Raw genomic sequence first — 22,295 nt, 5'->3', positions numbered from 1 at the left:
GCATCTCTCTGCTCCTCCTCCCGCTTCCCCTGATAATCTCCCAGGCTCTTTCAGTCTTTGTCTTGGGCTTTTATCGGGACTTTCAGATCAGCTGGTCCTTCCCTTCTCTTCCAGGCTGTTTCCCCTAACCTAGCTCATTCTTCCCTTTTCCCCTCCCCACCTCCTCTCGGCTCTTTGTTTCTGCCTGTTCTCAGCGCTGCAAAGGGAAACTTTCTCGTTGCAGCTGGGGAGTGGCCACCCCATCTCCCGAGGGGTGCTGGACCTCCACCCAAGGGAACAGCATCCAGAAGGTATTGCCCAGGAGTAAAAAAATGCCTTTTAGACAGAATAAAACTCAAAATGAGTTTTAAAAGGAGGCTTACCACCTCCTCTTGAACACCATTTCTTGGGAAGCAAAAGAAACAGGCAGAGCCAAGTTTCTAGGGCTTGACTTGTCTCAGCTGAGACATGGGGCGCCCTGTTCTGGATGTTACAAATGTGCTTGTAACTCCATAGAATTAAGGCGAAACCTCAGCAAGACCAAAGTTGAGAGAAAGCCAGTGAGCTCCTGGAAAGGAGAATGAGGAGAAGACCAAAGATCATACAGGAGGCAGGTCAGCGAGATGTTATAAAGAGTAACCTGAATGCCATGGGGTCCTAGGCTGGGGCTTGAGCTGCATCATATCCCTGCTGAGGAACAATCCTGAATCCATGTCCTTCTGTTGGCTGTGAAATGCAAGAAATTCCTCAGATGAACAAAGCATAGTACAAGGCAGCAGAGAAGATGGATTGGCATTTCTTTAATGTTATTAAAGCTTTCCATGTCATCGGTTTCTAATTTTGGAGTGGCTGATGTCAAAACACTTACAGGACAAGCAGTGCCAGTAAATGGAGAGACTCAAGACACTGAAATTTATACTCAGGGCTAAGGTCAGCTGAGCAGTGGCAACAGGAGATTGTCAGACTCAGACCTCATTGGTGTCATGACTTGGTCACTCATGAAATAAAGTCTGGGATCTAAGATCAGATCATGACCATTCGTCTCGTTATGAATTTCTCTCAGCCCCGAAACCTGTTGCCAAAAGCTGATTTTACAGGGTGAGAAGCACTATTAGACACAGGCAGGAGCTGCCTGCACTCAGCATTTCTGAAAATCAGGCTGAAAGGGAATCTCAGTCTCAGTCTGATTTTTACCTGACTCATGCCTATGTGACTGCGACTGCACTGACTGCTGTAAGCTGCTGTCAACAGCTACAGTCAGCAGTGAAAGAGGAATGAACCAAACCTCCTGTCACCTTTTAGAAGCCTCTGTTCTTTCTGTTCCACTAGCTGGTGGCTTAACCCTGCATACAGGTGGAAGATAATTTTTAAAACAGGGAATCCATCTATCTGCACAATCAAGTTTCAGTTTCTCTGCTTGCCTGATATGGCCCCCCAGCACCATGAGCCATATTGGTGGGACACTTGCCAGACCCAGTTATGAGTGTAAAGAACCTGTCTTCCCATTTCCAACCACATACTATCCCTGGGGTAGCTGCAGTACTTGCTTACATGGGAAAATGATTTCTGTAGTTAGCTGCCTTTAATGAGAGACAAAGTCCTTTTGTTCTTTTATCAACTTGCCAGTTCTCATTTGTTCTTTTCTCTTCCTGACACTGCTTCCCCACATGCATTTCTTGCCTTCTCATCCGGTCTCTTCCCTTTTCCTGGATATATTTCCCAGGAACATGCTCCTATTCTGCATAGGCAGATCTCCCTGCACTAACACAGCTATCACCAACCTGGTTGGGCTTTCACCCACGTTTCCCAGCTATTCCTGCCTTTCTGTACCCAACTAACCTGTCCACACTGCAAGACCTTGTGTGTGCTTATTGCTTCGTTAGACTGTTGTGAGACACCAAGTAACGTAAAGTTTTCCTACATGTGCTGTTTAATTGGCAATTAGGATAAGCATGTACTGAAGGAATGCTGTATACTTCAGTCCAGATCTTTTGGAAGCAAATCTTATCATCACTGAATCTGATTCCCTCTGCCTTGGTCTTTCTGACTGACTCATTTCTTAAGCACCAGGTTGTTGCCTGGAGGCTATAATCATATAAGTATAATCCACTGAACAGTGTGTGTTACTATGCCCACTCCACCAAGAATGAGTACAGCTCCTGGGTACAGAAATGACTTTTTAAGCTCAAAATGGAACAGCTCACGCTTTTAGCTGAGAATGTTTTGGAGCCATTTCAGTAGGCTACACAGATATAAGCAAACAAACACATTCAGTAAAACCCCATACGCCTCTGTTATCTATAGAACTGCCAGTAACAAGAAAAATTCCCACCCCACAGCCCCTGCTTGTTTTCAGGGGTCCCCAGGCATGACACATCAGGAGAGGGCAACCAGTGGGTTGTGGTGCAGACTACAAACCCCCTCATCTACTCCAGCACAAGCACAGCATTGCACATCCCATGCCCAAAAAGCTCTTTATCCCACCTTTGCAAACAGGAAACACACAAAAAGCAGATCTTGGCTTTGGTCTGCCTCTGGACATCACTCTAGATGGTGTTTCTGAGTGCAGTTTGGGTCTGCTCAGAGTGTCTTGAAGGCTGCTGTGGGAAAAAGGGAAGCAGCTGGAGCCAGTGAGCTGAGGGAGGCTGGGGCCACTGGGAGCAGTGGAGGGGAAGCAGACAAAGCAGAGCTTGCTTTTCCCAGCAGTAACACGGGTAATGGCTTACAGGGAAGGCAGGACAGCTGCTGCAGGAGCAGGGAAGCTGAGTGCCCACCCTGGGGTCGCTCCCTGTGGCTGATGTTTGCCAAGACTGAGAGCTCCAGGAACAGGCTCAACAAAACTCTGTCCAGAAAGACTTAACAGAACCGATCCTGTCTCAGGGTACAGGTGGGCTGGACGACCTTTCAAGGAGTCTTCATACAAATCCCTGTTTTACAGGATTATGTGGGTCGCGTTCAGGCACACATGCCTGTGAATTGGTAACTGTCCTAAAATTAAATGGCAAAGTTACCTGAATTAATAACTTGATAAGTTTTTTTCTTTCTACTGTGCCTCCTCTCTGCTCAAGTTGCTCTGTGGTTACTTCAAATATTACTCCCTCCCCTGACACTGAATCATCCAGAGAAGAAAAAAATTATTTGAACAAAATATTTTTTCCCAAAATAAACCCAGTGAAATAAACTTGTAACAGAGAGGAAATACTTTATGTCTTTTATGTTCCTTTCTCCTAGGTATCTACTTACTTAACCCCATTTAAACTTTGTATCAGCTTATTACATCCGGTGAAAGTACACTACAGCTTATTAAAATTTAAAGCTGTTACTCCAAGGGAAAACACTGAAAGCTCTTTTATGGATTAGCCAAGCTGGCAGGATGTGGCTTCCACTTTGTATCCTTTTGATGGCATAGCACAGTTGAGCATCTTTATAAAATAAAACTTCCCCATCACTTTGGGCCCATTATAGTTTTCTTTGCACTAAAGTGTTTTGTGCAAGTAGGACTGCATTCCACCCCTGTATTTCACAGGCAGAGTAAGAGGGTATCATATTTAAGGTAAGGTAAAATGGAAGTAAATACCAGCAACAATGTCTTTCCTTTAAAAACAGAAAAGTTAAAATAATGGCTGATACCTGCCATGCTTTTTGCTCACCTCTGTCCTGTAGGAGAACAAGATCTGAGATCAGCAGAACATGAGCAATGATTTGTATTGGTATTATCAAACACACAATTGTACCACTGCAGCAGCTTGGTTTCTTCTAAGTCAACTTTGCATTGGAAACCTGTGCCAATACAATGCTGCTGCTTATATTATAAGCCTTCTCCACAGTTTCCTACTGACAGAAAAGTCTGTGGGGTGACACAGCTGATTTCCTCTGCAGCTATAGCAAGCAGGCTCTTGCACAGGAGCTCTTGCACCAGAAACTGCCTTGCCCATTGGTGTGCAAGCTGCACCCCATCAAACAGGGCTTGGGTCCTCAGTCCTGTGATCCTTCAGCTTCCAGCCCATTTAATCTCACTTCCTATTACTTCCTACCTGAAGCTTGGGAGTCTAGAAGAGGCCAGTGTATCAAATTTAAAAGGGGAATTTCCAGGTTTATTAAGAGTCTCTTGTTTATTAAAGAGAAAAAAACCTTCAAAGTCAAGCCCCTCCCACTGCCCTGCTGAAGTTTGTCCTGGGAAATGACCGTTCTGACAGAGACTGTTCACAGTGAAGGATCTCTAGGGCTACCTTTTGGCCTACAGCTAGCTGAGGGTCCCATCCTACAATCCTGATGAAGAAAGTAACAGTCAGACCATCAGAGAATGAGGAAAATCCCCCCCCCTATAAACTGCTGCTTGCTCCACCCCTTTTGCACCCAGCAGATTCAGCTTTGCTTTCCCTTGCCAAGTTATCAGCAGAAAGGTCCCAGCAGAGCCAGTGGCTGCCCTGCTGGAGGGGCTGGACCATCCATCACCCTCCCTCACTCCAGCTCTGGGGTGAGGAGTGTAACCTCTGGCTGAAGATCAGCACAAAGACATCACATTTCATATCACTACAGCTGTTTGTTGCCTGACTGTGCTGGAGGTCCCATGGAACATGGCTTTGGGGCTGCAAGCTTTGCCAGTATTTGTTATTCATGAACTGTGAGCAGGCACTTCAGTCACTCAGCATCATGCTGCTCTCTGCCCACATGCAGGAAAATCTAGAAATCCAGGGGTAGAAACTGTGCCTCAATGCAAACTCACCATCCCATCAGCGCAAAACAAAGAGGGCACTCGGGCTGCTCTGGAAACATCTGTGTAGGCAGAAGTTGACTCACAGGGAAAAAAAGGTGGGAAGGGAATGGAGCTGAGCTGGGAAACAATTTGTCACTTGCCAGAACATTTGTCCAGCATTGCTTACAGTGATACTGGAAGTCCAGTTTAGGAGTGGGTGGCAAAGTGAGCCTCCATGGAAGTTGCTCATCTCTCTTCCCACCAACCTCCTCCTCCAGGAACGAAGCACAGACATGAATGTTTCCTTTCCTGCACCCCTGGGATCCCTCAGGAGCCTACTAACAGACAGTGCTCTGGGAAGCAATGCTGCATCAGAGTGTGGATTAAGGGGCAGTGTCCCAGTTGGGAAGGCTGGGTACTGGGACATGTACCAAGACCTCAGCAGTACTGCTTTGGGAATAGGGATATCTGACACATCTTCTACCGGCTGAATCACTGACAGTTCCAGTTGTTTACAACACATCCTTCATCTACCAGGAAAGGCAAAAATATATATTTGGACTGATTTGAAAAGATCTTGGGCACCTGAACCCAAGGGGCTTAAAGATACACAAACCCAGGTTTTCCTTTAGAAATCATTCCTCCAAGGGAGGTCAGTCCTAGAGAAACTCTTCACTGTGCAGATATGGCATTCCTGTCCTACTACTCGAGCCTACAGAAAACGGGCTGCTCAAGCTGCCGCTCCTTTTTTTATCCTAACAACCCCAGAAGTGTCTACCCATAAGGAACAACTAAAGCTTTTCCTGGAATAAAACACATTTGTGATATTACAAGTCTGCTCCTGGGGCTGTGCCTGGCACCATGTTGAGCTATGAATGTATGTTGACAGGCACTCTTTTCCACATGGATCAGAACAGCACTCTGCATTCTAGCTAGCCAGAAATACCACCAGCCCCTATAGGTGTCCCACCAAGAAGCACACACATGGTGTGACACCTCTGAGCACAAACCTCCAGAGGCAGAGAGGGAAAGCAAAGAGAGATGTGCAAACAATGGACCTTCTTAGGGCTTACCTCTGCCTGGTCCCTTCCGGTGGTGTGGCAGCAAAGGGTCCACAGAAAGGCAGTGGATCCTTTGCTGCCATTCCTACTAGTATGTCTCTTATGCCCAATCAAATACCACTTCACACCAAACCACCACTTTGGATTTGAGGATCTTACTCTTCTAGTATATTAATTACAATCAACTTCCAATCCTTAAGATCTGGTTTAAACCCAGAGAAGAGTAATAACTGCCTTTCTGTGGACCCTTTGCTGCCACACCACCAGAAGGGACCAACAGGCTGAGACAAGTCTGAAGAATCTCAGTTCAGCATAGCTTTCCTGTATGGTGACTCTACTTTGTCACAAGGTTAGTGTGACAAGACTGTCTGTGCATCCTCTCCTGACGTCTTTAAAGAGGGGAGAAATCATCCTCATTACAGCAGGGAGAGGACAGAATTCGCATATTTTGGCAATACCCCAATTCCTAAAGGCAGGTTTAAGTATCTGCTCTCCTCTCCCTCCGTGGGTACAAGCCCTCTCATCAGGGTGTCCTAGAGCAGTAGAGGGCTCCTGCAGGGACCATGAGCAGAGGTGTGATGAGTCCTCCCTGCCAAGTGCAGACCTACAGTAGATTTGGGACAAGCCTGTGGAATTTCTCTCTGATTGACACAGATTCTGCTGATATTTCCAGAGGCCTTGGCTTGACCAGCTCAGCTTTCACCCTTCTTTGCCCTTTCCGTGCTGCAGCTTTAAGCCCAGAGTGATGAATTTGCGTGTGCTGGCCACTCACCTCAGTGTGGTGTAGGTGGCTCTATTTTAAGATAATTCCCAGGTTTAAAAAAAAACAAAACTAAACCACCAGGAGAGAGATAGATGTGTCTGCTTCTGCTGCTCTCGCTGTAGGTACAGAACCTGCAAGAGGGAGATGGTGTGGATGGGTACTGGGGGCAATCAGTCCCCAGAAGGAGCAGCAGGTGGACATCCCTCCCTCCATTAACACTCACCTTGGCACCATTCACATCAGAGGCTGGTGCTGGAAGGTGCTGCACAGATCAGCCCTCTCCCTACAGGCTTATTCCTTCACAAGAGGGCATTGTCCCTGCTGGCAGGAGCTTGGCCTCATGATGCTGAGCAGGACAAAGGCTCAATTTACCCTGTGAAAGAGCTGGAAACCAGGAAGGGGCCAGAGGCAGCCAAAGCCCATTCTCCCTATCTGAGACACTGGATTTTGGTGCAGTGGGTTGGTCAGCTGCAGGCACAAGTGCTCAGGGCTTAGAGCTGCCTGCCTTCAGCAGGAAGTGCTCTGGGACAGTGTGGAAATGGGAGGTGTTTGGGCTTTATTCAATAAGAGGAGCACTTCAGATGCTTCAGACATGAATATACTCATTTTGTGTTTCACTTGACATTTAAGTAAAAGTCTCCTGCATTGCATATCCACCCTGGTGCACAAGAGGAAAAGTGGGGCCTGATGTTTGGAAAAGTCACATATGATTCTCCAGCTTTTTGCTGCTGGCAGTGCTCTGCCTGCTTCAGAGGACAACATAGAGTATGTTGTTCTTTACAACAATGGTTTCTGCACTCCAAAAATACAGAAACTCCTGCCTCCTGTCATGCACCAAGACAGGAATTATGGGGAAGATTCAAACATCCCTCTGAATGCAGACCTGCAGAGAAGAGGAGGAAACCCATGTCCAAAGTCAAACATAGAACTATTTCTTCTAGGACAAGTCTCACATGGCAGTCAGTGACAGAAGAAAGACTCTTTGCCTGCCTTCCTGGAGGGTGGCAAGTACTCTTTTTTTCCACCACTTCTGGTTAAAAAAGACAAAAAGGGTTGAAATTGGGAAGATAAAGGGAGAATTGTGGCATTGTCTAAAATTAGGCAAGAATGTGCAACCACAGATGACAATGCATCCTGGAGATGGAGGAGCTCAGGGAGCTACACAGGCACCTGGCATGGAGAGAATCTTGAAACTATTGTGAGAAAAGCCTTCCTCCAGCCAGAAATGAAGCAGCTTTGTACCACACCAGCTGATGGCTTGGACAGGTTGATCCTGACATCCTCCAGGGGGCTGTACCTGGACACAGGCGCACAGACATGCAGAAAAGCCTTCCACCAACAAAAAGAAAAAAGAAATCCCACCCCAAAGCATTTAATTAGGTCCAGGATTTAGAATCATTTAGTACCTACCATTTTTCACAGCAGGCAACTCTATCCATTTGTTCAGCTTCAATTCTTTGTCTGCAAATTCAGCACTTAGGCAGAAAACATTTCTCCAGTCCAGTCTCAACTGACAGGATCATCACAATACATATTTATTCTTGTGTGTTGTAGCTGTCAGCCTAAAATGGATCATTTTGGACACCCCAGGAGAAGGCACAGTGAAGCCTGTCACATTGGCTGCCATGCAGATGTTGTCTGGGGAGGCAGGAGGTGTTGTGACACACTGAGCTCTGTGCAGAAGGAGGTGGCCACGCAGCCACAAAAAACCCTGTCTGGTGATGGACACTCATTAAATACTTGGCTGCAAATGATTCCCAGTCCTCCCAGGCACCCATGTTAGCTGGATATGTTAGAGAAAAACCAGAGGAGTTACTGACAGGAGTTTTGACTCTGACATTTGGGATTAGAAGACACTATGAGAGTGGTGCTGTCACATCAAGTATCATCTCATCAATTCTGCAGTGAGCACAGGTCAGTGGGAGATACAGCCCATCAACAGGCAACAATTGTGGTGATTTTCCCTTGCTGTTGAATGCTAATAGCTCTGGCTTGTAGGAGTGAAGTGTAAAAACATCCAGATACAGAAATTCTCTCTTTCAGCTCCTTAAAGTTTTTTTCTTCCCTTTTTAGATTCGAATTCATGAAGGAACATGGAAGTAGAGATAGATTTTACATCAGATTTTGGTTACATCAGGCTTTTGTCTACAAGATTAATTGCAAGGTTGTTTTAGCTGAAATGTGCACTGCAAAGGATTTGTAAAAACAACTGTAATTAAACTTATATTGAAGCATTTTTCTTTTGCTTCCAAACACAAGAACTGGATTGCATCTCTATATAAAGCTGCCAGCCAGCTTATTCTGCAGGTCTTAAAAAGATTCTCTTGCTGTGCATTGCTGTGGGCCTGATTTTTGAAAAGTTCCTCCTAACAATGCAATCCAGGCTTGATTACCCATAGAGTGCTCATTCCTGAAAAGGGATTTTTCTATTTCAGTTTCTTCTTCCAGCAGGGGATTCCCTCTTAATCAGCTGCAGAAAATGATTGGAGAACAGTTGGAGGCAGAGAGAGAGGAGAGTGTGGGGGTCAAATCTTTAAAATCAGAAGGGTTATTTCTCACCAGCTGCTGCAGAATATTTTGTTCATCTCTTTCCTGGAGAAAATAAATTGCAGTCCTCCAGAAAATTTAGCAGGATTACTAGAATTTGAACTTGAGATGCTCTCAGTCATCTGGCTTCTTCCACTGCTCACACTGGATGAGACCAGCATGAAAAACAACAATGGGAAGCAGAAGTCAACAAAATTCATGTGAGAAATGAGACTCACATTTTTAGCAGCAAGAATTATTAACCACTGGAAAAAACTACCAAAGTGGAGGAGTTTCCCTACCCTGATGCCTTCAAAACAAAAAATGCTGTTATCAAGTAGGAGCCACAGGGTTTGGACCAGGAATTGCTGGATCAGTTCATCCAGCACCTCAAAAACCATGAAGTGCTTGTGCAGACCCAGGGATCACATGGCTGTCCCACCATCAGACACACTGGTTGGAACCTAAGAGCAGCTGGCTGTAGTATATTACAAATGAGGTGTTTGTACCAGCTCAGCCTGGCCCCTGTATCACTGTGCAGTGAGGAGGCAGGAGAGCACATCCTGGGATGGGTGAGCTCTCCCAGGAAAGCTGCTGGTTTACAGCTCTAAGTGTTTAAAAGCAGACCAGGGCATCTTCCTGCCTGCTTGCAACACCAGTCCTCAACTAAATCAATATTTTTAAGGCAAACTTGCAACATGTCATCAAAGTAACTGATAACTTGCAAATGAAAAAAAAAAAAGTATCTGGGAACACCTGGTTTTTGGCACTGAATCCACACAGAGATCAAAGCACTTACAGGAAGGAAATAGATAAGGAAAAGGACACCATCCTGCAGAGAGGGGAGGGATCAGAGCCACCAAGCGTGATCATGTGTGAGACTGGAGTCAGGGATCCTATAGCTCCTGATGCTGGTCTCTGCACCAAGCAGTGCTGTGGGACAGGGCCACAAGCAATCTTCTAAGAAGGAGCTGACCTCTCCAGCCCTCACAGTGTATGGGGCCCCTAAAGACACCACAGAGTCAGAATTCCACCTCACTATGGCCACTGTCACCTAAAAGGATGAGGTTCACATACAGCTGATGCAATATACTTGAAAAATTCTTTCAGCCTCAGCATGTCTGAATGACAGAGGTCCTTGGCAGGTCCCCATCTCCACAATTCCCCATGGTCCCCTACCTGCTCTTCTGGAGCCCAAACATGACGAGTGCAGTTCAGATCCTCAGACAACACAGAAAAATAGGGAGAAAGTTGTACATTTATATCTCTTGTGATTACAGCCCACTTGAGATCAACAGCTGTCAGCTGCTCCTCACTGCAGAGCACCCAGCAATTGCTTGCCCAGGGCAACAGCAACAAGACATTACATGGCTTCATGAATCTTCTGATGCAACTTAATTGCTGGAAATAAAGCAGAAGAGTGTTCTCCCTAAAAGTTCTTGGAGTTTCCAGGGATCATATGCACTCTGGAGCTGTCCAGTAGGCTCTCCTTGCACTTTGTGAGCCCAGAATAAAAACATTTCTAGTGAAAAGAGACATGGAGAGAGAGAGGCAGTGCCAGAGATAAAGCGATAAGAAAAACAGGGTGTCATCATCCACCTGATCCTGCAATCATTATCTTGGATAGCAATTCCCACTGCTTTCATCAGGTACTCAGGCAAAAGGAGGAATGTGGGATCTGGCCCAGCATGTGTGATGATATCAGTGGCTCACTGTCACGGAGCTGGGAATTACTGCCAGCATGCTAACAGCCCCTGCCACCCACACGTTTATTCGGTAACATCACACTCTCTAGAGATCCTCTTGCTGCTGCTATACCCTGCTCAAAACACCATGGGCAAAAAGGTTTAGTGGAGAGTCCCCGACCTGGGGGCTCCTCCTGCCATCAAGCCCCTTTGAGCTCCGAGCAAACCAAGCCATAGGGCTCCTTTGTGCCAGAATCTCACTGCAGGGCTCAGCAGCCAGAGGCGTGGGGAGGGGAGATTAGTCAGCAGGCCGAGTAGCTAGGCTCCCCAGCCCCTTGATTTGTTTGTCTGATTGCAAATATGATGCAACCTGACAGCAGCACAAGGGTGCAGGGGTTTCATTATACACCCACTTACCACCTACATTTTCTGCCCCTGACCCACTGAGGTCCAGCACACCTGCAGCACAGACAAACATCAGCAGGTTTGGGAGCATTCAGCCCACAGCTGCATCTCTTGGCATTACACAGATCATAGTCAGACAGCCTGATTGCCTTCTTTAAAAAAATCCTGAAGCATATTCTTTCTTAAGGGGAAAGAATTTTCATCAGCTTTCACCATTCATACCTGGGCTTTCTATTTCTCAAGGCAGAGGCAAAATGGTTCTTGGTCCTCCTTGCCTAGGGGACCACAGCTTTTGCTGAGAATCAACCTGGTGGGCTGGGCTCTGGTTGTGGGCATATGTAGGACACTCACACAGAGAACAAACTCATGCATCACCAGTTCTGCTGTTATTTTTGCAGTTCTGGGCCTAGAGACATTCCTCATACCTGTTTATTAGTAGGGACTGACAACCCCTCAGTTCCCAGAGCTTCAGTCATCATTGCAGTAAGGAGAGATGCAGTCACATCACTGGTGCAGATGCAGCATTCCCAATGCCACCAGCAGGGCAGGAGCCATGCATGCTACTTCCCTCCACACTCAACATGAAAGCAAAGAGGAAAGGACACAGCCTGATTGAATTTGCTTGTGGTCAACAGCAATCTTTACCTCTCACTAGCACTCTTTATATGTTAATCAACCCTCAATTTTCTCCCCCCCACTCTTCCCAGGTGGACTCACTCATGGGTCTGATAAGAACCTCACCCTCATTAGGGCAATTAATTAGATGGAGAAACACACCACTAAAGAACCCAAAATCCAAATAAGCTTTATATTCTATTTTAGTATTTCCTGTCTCAGGCTTTGCTGAGATTTGTGTTTTTCTGTTGTGTGTAGAACTCTCTCCTGCTTGTTGCATCCCCTTCCCATTGATCCTCCATGGATGTACCTAAACACAAGGGTACAGTGACACTGCCTTAGGGCAGGTTGTATGTCAGGGCTCTCTGAGTGCTCCTCCAGTCAAGAGCCTGTGAAGCCCCATGTGGCAAGAGGCTGTTCCTCAGGGGCATTGGCTGAGGCAGAGCCCTGGTGTCTGGCATGACACATCTACCACAGAACCCACCTTCTGCTGCCCATGACCAGACTGCCCAGAGTGTTTGAGCTCAGACGATGCCTTTTCCTAACTCACCCAAACTACGCTGCCACCGGGCCAGCACCCAGACACTGCAAAGTTCAGTGCACATCTGATGTCTCCTTGGTAGCTCAGTACCTTCCCAGGTCTGTAGGATCTCTCCCTGGTTCCTCCTCCTCAGAGAAGCACAATGGAGAGAGCAGAGTAACCCGCCATAAAAACCATGCCCCTCCTTTCCAAGGAGCTCTCCTTCACAAAACTGCCCAAAGAAACGAGATGTTTTGGGCCCCTTTGCATTGCACTGACAGCTCTCCAGGGCAGCACTTGGACCAGTAAGGGCAGCATGTCCATCTCCTGGGTGGTCTAGCCTTCTGCGTGCTCCAATTGTGTAAATAATTAAATTAGGGGAGTAAAACCACAGATGAGACAACACTTACTAACCAAAAAGGATGTGGGGAAGGTGAACTGGAGACTGGACTCTGAAAGCAGATGACACAAGGCAAATGAGTGGCTGCACTGAAAGGGCTACCTTAGAAGAGAGAGGAGCACTCTGGAAGGGGACAAGTCCGTCAACTTGCAGATCAAGGTGAATGAAACACAGGCTCTCAGAGCTGAAAGAATGTGGTAGATAAACAGAAGCTGGAAACAAGCACAAAGCCACGGGTTGCCTTTTAAACCTGGTATTCAAAATGAACAACACAGCAAAGTCAACAAGCTCCTGAGAGTACCTGGTTTCCAGGCAGTTGTGTCTACAAACTCATAATGCACTCAGGCTCTGTGGGAGAGCTGAACTCAGACTGAGGTCAGTACTGTGCAAACACTGCAGGGCTCAGGTAATGAAAAGCTCCAGAAACCAACCCCCACCATTTGCTTTGCACTGGAACAATGTGAACCCACAGCTGCTGCCCTGGTCTGCCACGTGTGGGGCTTTGTAGGGGCACCCCATGCTGCCCCCTCCACGCACATGTGATAGAGTGCCTGGGCAGCGCGTGTGGGGGGCAGGGAGCAGAGGTTCAAATCCTGCCCACCACCTGAAGATAACCAGCTTTCCACAGAGCTCTGGCTCTGAGAGGTGTTCTGCGGTCCCTGTCCAGGTATGCAGCACACAGCCACCTGTCTCCCCCTCACTCTCAGCAAGGGGACAGCCAGCAACACATTGAGCAATAACCCAGAGCAGGGCTACAACCCCTTCAGAGGAGAAGAGGTTTTCCCTGGTGCCTCACAGCAGGCTGAATTTGTTCCACACCTCCTGTTTGGTGAGTCCTTGTCACTCCTTAACGCAGGGAGGTTATTGCCACCCTCTCACTGCAGCACTGCCAGCAGCCCACAGCCCAGACAGGAGCTGGTCACATTTAAGCCCAAACCATCTCAAGGGTCCTGTCCTTTGGAGTGCTGATGGAGAGAACCCATGGGGCTTCCCTAGACAGGGCACCACAGAAGGGACATAATTTACTTTTTCCCTCTGCCCAGTTGAATTCCTGTTTCCTACTTCAATGTTGTTTTAATACCTCTAAGAGAAACATCTTAAAAGTGGAATGATGTTTCAGCCCTCATCCATACATGCAAGGGAAGCCCTAATTCATGTCCTTGCTTACTGATGCCTGTCCAGACTGCTCCATGGCTGCTGGTAGGCTTTGGCAGCTTCTCCTTGTGGCAGGGGTCCCCTTGTCCTTTGCCCCTTCATCATACCTGCAGAGCCCTGAAGGTGGGCAGCAAGGTTAGGAGCTTCAAACACTCACCTCAGTCCTCCACACAGCCCCATGGCTCTAACTGGCAACAGATGAATCCAGAGTGTTTCCCGAGAGACAAGAGTTTCAACAATCTCTAAAAGCCTCTTAGGCAACAGCAATATCCTAAATGGGAGCTTTATTCTCCTGCACTGCTCAACAGAGCCTGTATTCAGACATGAAATGCTGGAGCCCCCTCAGGACAGGAAACCTTCCTTGTAGGCCTGGGGTGTCCTGGATCATACCTGGGAGCTGCAGAAAACTCTCCCACTGATGATCTGTAAAGGCCAGGAGGAATGGCATGTCCCAAACCAGAAAGCTCCTTCTTGGGTTCAGAGGCCCCCTTTGAGCTCTGGATTTTCAAACCTTGCTGACTCTCCCTGTTGATGGGGGAAACTTTTGTGTCCTGACCTGTCCCTGCACAGGGGGCAGTGGCACATGGACATGTCCAGAGCTGGTAGTGAAACCCAAGAGTGTGACCCTTGGTGCTTTCTAGGAAGCAGGAGGCTTCTCTACACCTGCAAACAGGAAAGAGCGAGGGCAAAGCACCCCACTGTTCCCTGTCTCACAGAGGGCTTATTGCTGATAGAGGGGCAGGAATGAATCTTCATTTGCTGCAGCCACCTCCTCTGAGTTTCACACACCTCATGACCCTGTTCTTGGCCTCCTCCTGGCCAGGGATGCACAGTCCCTGCTGCCAAGGGTGAAGGGTGAGGGAGCCAGCAGCTGCCAAGGGTTCACGTGAGCTTGCAGCATTCCTCCAGAAGCTCCTCTAATCTCTGTGACCTCAGTGGGTGGATGGCAGCCAATTGCCATCACTGCATCCTTAGCAGACCTTGGCTGCAAAGGAGGAACCACTGGGGGAGTTAAAAGGAAAAAAAAAAAAAAAAAGAAAAGAAAAGGGAAAGAGAAGAAGAAAAACAACTTGCCTGGCCAGTCTAACTGCATTTGGTTGATCTGATTTCAGGCGTCTGCTAAGACACAGCATGCCTATTTATCATAATCAGCTTAGGGCACAAGGACAGTGTTAACTAGGCTTTACTGGATTAAAACCTGCCAACTAATTCATAGCACCCACCCAACCAGTACAAGTGGGCTTGTACACAGTCTCTGTGCTTTGTCTTAAACATTTTATCTGGCATTAAATAAAAGCACCTGCATAAGGTGGAAGGCTACAATGGCCCTATTGATCCATCAGCATTATGAGCAAGAAAAGGGCTCAGGAAATAGAGTCTCATGGTCCAAGTGCAGGCAGGTTAACATAGAGCAGAGCTGTAAAAGCACCAAGCACAAAGGCTGTATCTTGATGTGTTCCTGACCATTCAAAGTGCCCAAGGCTCACTCCAAAATCACCAGCAATATGTCTTAGAATCAGCTTCAGGTTTTAAACTACACTGGAATTTGCAGATAAAACTTGGTTAAATCAGCCTGGAAGTGTTAACATAAATGGATACTTTGAGGGTCTAGGTATAAAGTAATGCAATATCTGTTTTAAGTCCCAAAGAGCTAATGTTAACTACAGCAATGCCACATCAGTTGAGTGAATGAGCAAAAAGTGAGAGCAAAAGGGGAATTTCACTGTTCCTACAAAAGGAAATGTAAAAGTACAAAGAATGCTTACAAAAATCCATAAGAGAAATCCCCAGAGTGGAGTATAGATGGAAACCCTCAGGGTCCCTGATAACACCCCTGAGCAAACCCAAGTCTCCCTGCCTTCGGGGCTATGGATCTTTGCACATACCTGCCACCTAAGATTGTTTGGAGTGCCTGTAAAGCAGGAGACACTCAATTTAAATATTTAAGGTGCTTCCTGAGAAGGTGATTGCACTATAGAGAATTGCTTCATATTACAGTAAACTTCTGCTGGTCATTTACAAAGGACTCCTTGGATCACTTGGATCACTTTCTGATAAATTTCTGACATGAACCAGCCATTCCTGAGTGCTAGGAATCCTGGTTAAGAAAAAACCCCAACACCCCCAAATCCAGATGCTTTCCTGCCATGGATATGATCTCATCCATGGTCCTCAGGGAAGCAGTGTCCAGACCATGAAGTGGAAAGGGCTGCTGCTTTACCAGTGAGTCATTCAGCAATGCTGGACCCCCTACCCATCCCTCTCATCATACCTCCACTGGTACACAGGGCTTTTACCCCCAGTTTTATTACTGCTGCAGGGTTCTGTGTATTCAACCACAACATCCCAGTGCCCACGTGTCAGGACCTGACAAGCTTTTGACTGGCTTGTGAGGTGTTCTGCAGCCCAGCCCCTCTGGCCCTACAGGTTACCTCAAGGCAGCTGCTTTGATTAAAGACAAATGCAAACCATGTCCCCTGAAGGCTTCAACATAAAAAGGAAGCAAGAATCCCAGTGTACTCTCTTTGCATGGAAAACCCACACTGGGGGCCAAGGAGAAGTGAGTTGACTTGAGCTTTTTACATGTTTGAGGTCAGCAGAGCTGGTATTTGTGCATTGACACATTAGATAATTAAATGCAGGCAGAGTCAGGTGTTGACTGTAAGCTTCTTCTTCCTCCATTTAAGCCTCCACCTCCAAAAACAGGAGATGACCTTTCATTTCCCAGCAACACCCATATCCTTATTCAAAGGTAGGAGCTGCTCCTCACTGGGGTGGTCAGGGGGTTAATGCAGCTCCTACCCACATCCTGTAACACAATGACTGGTGACTTCCCTTCAGTGGGCCCTGCTCCTTGAGCTACAGAAATCCCTGGATCCTGGAACAAAAAAAAAATGAATGTAGATGAATCAAAGGAAAATGTTGCAAAATGGCAAAACAAACAAACAAACAAAAAAAGACCCAGGAATGTATTAAGGCATTCTAAGGATCTGGAGGATGACCAAAGACTTCATGCATCAACATCCCTCTTTAGCCAGCTGAGCCCTTCAGAGTGGTCAGTGCTGTTTGTCTTCATCCAGGCACATCCCAGCAGGAAGTGTAGGAAGTGGTAAAGGGGAGGTTCATAACCAGGCACTAAGCCTGGTATTACTGACTCTGTGAATCCAATCTGCATACTCCAGACTGAGTCCCTTGGCAAGAATTGCCAGAAGCCAACCCAAGGACTGAGCCCTGTCAATTGGCTCCCTTTCTTTTCAGTGGGACTCTGTTGTGGCAGATAAATCATATTTACTGCCAACTCCCTGTTTATGCTGCTGCTTAATTTGCACATATGCAATGTACTGAGATAAAGTGTCCAGCTGCTGCCCCTCAGCAGCAGCTGGACACCTCTGCTGCAGCTGGGAGGAAATGGGGGGAGATGATGGGGCCAGGCCAGAGCAGGAGGTGGATGGCACCACCCCAACCCTTTTTCTCTCCCACACACTCATGCTGCACTGGCACATTTATTTCTGCAAGCACTGATCCCTTGTGACTCGAGCAACACAAAGCAGACCTCTGGATCCTCTGCAACACCCCCATCCAACAAGAAAGCTGCTCCCTGTGTTAGGCACCTTTCCAACAAGAAGCCTTCTCCCCCATTCCTCACATTCCCTATTGACACCTCTGCTGCCAGTGTGGCCAGTGGGGTACCAACAGCTAGGGCAGTGCAGCTGCAGAGTCAGGGATTCTGATGTAGGATATCCAGGAGGACTCATCCCATGCTCACAGTAGCAGGTCAGAGCCATGTTACACAGAGCTCCAGGCAGCTTGCTAAACCTCACCTGGGAGGCTCCCAGGACTTAGAACACTGTGATGGGAGCTGCAGGGCAGTCAGCATGATCTGAATAAACATAAAGGCTTGAACAGTGGATTTTTTTCCTCTCTTGCATTCTGGTTACAAATTTCTCCCCACCCTGCATCTCAGTTTCCTCAGCTGTACCAAGGGGATGGTGGTGCTCAGAGCACAAGCTACTCTGAGTTGGCAAAGTGATTCTTGTGGAAAGCTTGAGCGCAGCACAGGAGATGTGCTGCACCTCAAAAAGCAGCACATGATACCTGAGGTTTAATATGCATGAAAAATGTCTGGACTTTCTGAACTGGGGCACTATAAAGTCACACCCTGCCAATGGATCTCCTGTATGCACTGGTACTGCAGAAGTGTGGGAGGACTCATCACCCAGTCATGCAAGAGGCTGAGGATTGTTATGATTAATCTTTCTCTGTGATGTGGAGGTACTAAGGGACTCCGGCCTCTGACCAGACTGGCAGGAAGCCAGATCCTGGATAAACACAGACCCAAAAGACCATTTTTGTCTCAAGGCATTTATAACCTAAGATGCTCAACAAGAATCATATGATGCAGTAGTGGAGAATCCAAAGGGAAGGAGTAGCAATTACATATTGAATGTGGAAAAGACTCTGGGCTACTGCCAAGTCAACTTTGCACATCATGATGAAGAATTTTGGGGTGATTATGGTAATTTGTAATGCCTATGTAAAAGGGATCCAACCTCCTTCCCAGGCTGGGGCTATGCACTCCAGCATTCCTAGGGATTCAGAATACAAAGCACTAGTTAGCCCTTGTGTAAACCCTTGCTATCATCTCCCTCTGGCAGAACATGCTCAGCCAGGCAATCTGCCCTCTCACCACCTCCTCCAGCCTTGAGCTGAGCACAAAACCATCCTTCCCACCTAAGAGGCTGCTGATAGAGGGCATGGACACCTCAGGGGGACATTTTGCAGCTGCACTGACTGAGCAGCCAGTGGCTTTCCCCCAGCCCCAGCACAGCATGAGCTCAGAGAAAACCTCTGTGCAGCAGAGCAGAGTGAACTGAGCTCCTCTCAGCTCACAGACTGAAGCAGATGGAAAAAGATGTGTCCCACATGCCCTCGACAGCTCCTGTTCACACCAGCAGCATGTGAGCCACACTGGCAAACCAGACATATAACTACCAGAAATAAATATGTACAGCAGTGAAACTGTACAGATGGAAAGGTCCTGTTTTATCTGTGGCACTGTCTGGGGTTGTTCCAACACTAGACAGAGATCACTTGTTTTTGGGTTCTTTTTGATGTACTTTCTTAAAAAAAAAAAATCCTTTAATAACATCCTAAATCAGACTGCAGAGAGGAAGGCTTCAAAATAGGAAAATCCAAACCACTTCTGCTTCTTAGCTGCAGAGGAACTCTTGAAAAAAAATCTTAGATTTGAAAAAAACCCCAACTCAAAACCAGTGCACTGTCCACTTTTTATACTCTGTCTGCTTGGCCTTTCAGGTGCTCAGGTACCAATCTCCTCTCCTGAACGTGGCTTTCCCAGGACTGAGCAGGCAAGCTCGAAATCCAGTCAATCACTCCATCACTGCTCTGAGCTTTCTAAATTTCTTACAAAGCAGTGATTCATGAGAATAATTCTTTCACCTGATGAATAATATTTGCAGAGAGGGTGGACAGGCTGTCAGATGACCAGTGCTTTGTTCCTGAATGTGTTTGTGACTTTGTATAACTTTTATCTACCTGTTAGTAACCCACTTTTACCTCCCCATTTCTGTCACCTTTCCCTAAATGGGTTAAATTATCCCATGCCATCTTCTCCATAATGGGGTTGAGCTATGGTTCCTGGAAGCTGCTGTACTGCTTTCCCTTTCCACTGAAAGGCGGACACAATTTAATGTCCCTCCCTTTAAAATGTCATAAAGCCTATTAATTCTCCTCCTTTGAGAGCTGGTGCTATTTTCATGTCATAAAATAGGTACAGTGAGAGAATAAGTCTTTAAAAGTCATTACTAAAATCAGAGGGTTGTGGGTTTGTAATGGCTCAGAAAGACTGTATAAGATCACTTGTCTCCAAATGAAGGGACCAAACTTCTCCTAAGCAGAGTTTAGCAAAGCTCCAAATATCCTTTGTTCAGAGGAAACCCCTTTCATTAATATCTTACACAACACAAAAGCCTTTTGCTTTTCTTTTGGTGGTAGGGAGAACAAAACTTATTACAGTTATATAAGCAGGATACCAAAATAATGTTGTTTTTTTTTTTTTTTCCAGAGGAAACATGAGAATTAGAGGCTTTAATTTTTAATACAGAAAGAGCCTCAAACTATCTAACAGAATACAGCATGAAAAAAAACACCCTAGGAGAGACCACAGACCCTTCTAACCCAGTATCCTGTCTCCAGCAGCTGCCCATAGCAGTTGCCCAAGGGAAAAATGTGAGGTGGAACAGGCAGCAAAGCTTCCCCAGCATGCTCTCCCCTTCTGTGCCAAAGGGTATCCTGAGCCAGAGATGCTGTGCTGATCTCTAACCACCCATGAGGGACTTGTTTTCTCTGACCCATAACCCTGCAGACCCTGGGCTGGTGAAATGTGAGATGCAGAAGGGCAGGAGCACGAGAGGCAGCCCTTTGTACCAGCCTCCTGTCCTTCAGGTGCTGCAAAGCCTCTGCTGTGATAAAACCCCTCTCATACCTGCCCACCACCTTCTGGCATGATCCAAATCCCCAGAAATCATCTGAGATTTCCCTTCCTGAGGGCCTCCCTGCTCAGCTACTACCTTCAGTAGGAACAGAAACAGGTCAATACAGAGAAACTACTGAAAATTCCACCCTGCATTAAGAGTTGCTTATAATATTGGCTCATCCTGAGTCATGACATAGCTCTACCCAGTAACCCACATATTGTACACAGGATATGTTTGCACTGCAATCAAAGAAATAATTATTGAGATGTTTGCTACAACCAGACGTTATATAATAGTTGTGGCTAGTCTTACTGGCTACATTGGTCACATAATTCAGTATTTCCATGCTGATAACATAAGAGTAACAGGAAACAAACAAGCAAAACCCCCACAGAAATCCAGTCAATAAAAACCTCTCCAAAATGCTTGTACTAATGCTTCTGTTCTGCCTCCTTGCTTCCTCCTGTATATCTCATTAGAGCATCTGGAGCACTTGCTGGGACCACCTCTGACTAGATTTTGAAAATATTTAGGTGCAGAGAGCCAGAGCAGGATATCTACTCAGGACTTCTAAGGCACTGGACTTTTTAAGATTAAGAAATTGATATAGTAATTTTAAGCTTAGGTTGAGTTCCCAGAGGAGCTGTGCTGTTAGGGTGGAATTCCTCTTCTGCCCATGGATGGCACTTAGGAGTTTCATCTTTCCCTGTTATGTAAAGTCCTAAACTAAGGTATCTCCAGAGAATTACTTACTCCTTTTTAAGATGGCAGCTAAGAGGATAATGAAACAGACTTTTTACAGGTGCTTCTCTGCTTTAATTACAGGAGGATTTATACAACTTTTTTAAACCTCGTGTTTGGGTGATTAACAGTAGCTAAGAAGAACTCATTACAAGGTGCGCACAGTTGCGTTTTAGTTGTGATTTAAGTACTGAAGACTTCAGGTCTGCTGTTAAATAATAGGACTTCGATTTTGAGATTTTTTTGGAAACAGTCCTCTAAATATATATTCACTATGACTGCAGTAAGGGATTGGATGCAGTCTTCTTGTTCTATCTTTTGCCCATCAAAGCATCCTGTGAGAACACCTACCTGCTAATTATGGGTATGTACACAGGCCCACTGCATTTGGTTTTGCCATGTTATTACCACACTGTACCTGACAGGGTGAGCTGGGAGGTCAGGGCTGCAGATTTGTAAACAGGAACAAAACTGGGAAATCTTGAAGACAGCTATAAAGCAGAGTTTTTCCACTCAAAGTTTGATCTATTATTGTAATGAATGTTGCATCCTGCAACAGGAAGATAGAAAAATAACAGGAAGGATTCCAAGAAGAAGAGGACAAACTTGCAGTCAGAGAGAGCTGGGCAAGGAAAGTCTTTGCAAGCTCATCAGCTTTGACTGAAAAATGGCTTTCAGCTCACCCTGCATAATGTGATTTGTATTCTGTCCAGAGCAATCATTAGGCGAGGTAGTTATCTGGCTCTGCTATGTATTAATGCTGCAGGTGCAAGGTCTGGAACCCCATATAATTGCTGCATAGATCTAGATTTAGCTTATCATCATTTTTTCCGTTAGCTTTCAAAGGAACAGAAAGAGTTTTGCACTGCCCTGGGCTGGGCTGTGCAGCCAGTGTTGCTCTCTCAGCCATCCCCCTGTCAGGGTAAGGAAGCACTGTGGGCTAGCAAGTCCTGACAAAGGGATGCCCAGCTCACACTGGTGGGTAGTGCTGCACCCAGCTGCAAAGACTGCAGCCAGATCCAGTACTTTGAAGAAGAAACAAGAAACAGATAAGGACAACTCACTAGCTATCCCTCTGAGTATTCATGGGGCACTTTGTCCTTGGGCAATGCCATAGCCTGCCTAGCCTCCAGACCCCCTCATAGCGAGAGCTGTGTGGAGACTGATGCATGGAGAGGACATGGGGTTTGCCCAAGGTCTCACAGAAAGCAGTGACAGGGCTGGTACTGTGCCTACATGACGCGAACCCCTG

The 22,295-nt window shown here is 46.6% G+C and overlaps 1 protein-coding gene across 5 annotated transcripts in view; it reads right to left on the bottom strand.

Moving 5' to 3' along the window:
* The window catches only part of SMC3 (structural maintenance of chromosomes 3), a 1,169,611-nt gene that overhangs the window by 47,941 nt on the left and 1,099,375 nt on the right, over positions 1-22,295 (bottom strand). The gene's annotated exons all lie outside the window — the stretch shown is intronic.

The sequence above is a fragment of the Serinus canaria genome, chromosome 6 (genome assembly GCF_022539315.1).
Source record: "Serinus canaria isolate serCan28SL12 chromosome 6, serCan2020, whole genome shotgun sequence".
Classification (NCBI taxonomy): Eukaryota; Metazoa; Chordata; class Aves; order Passeriformes; family Fringillidae; genus Serinus; species Serinus canaria.
This window is presented reverse-complemented; position numbering and strand designations above follow the sequence as displayed.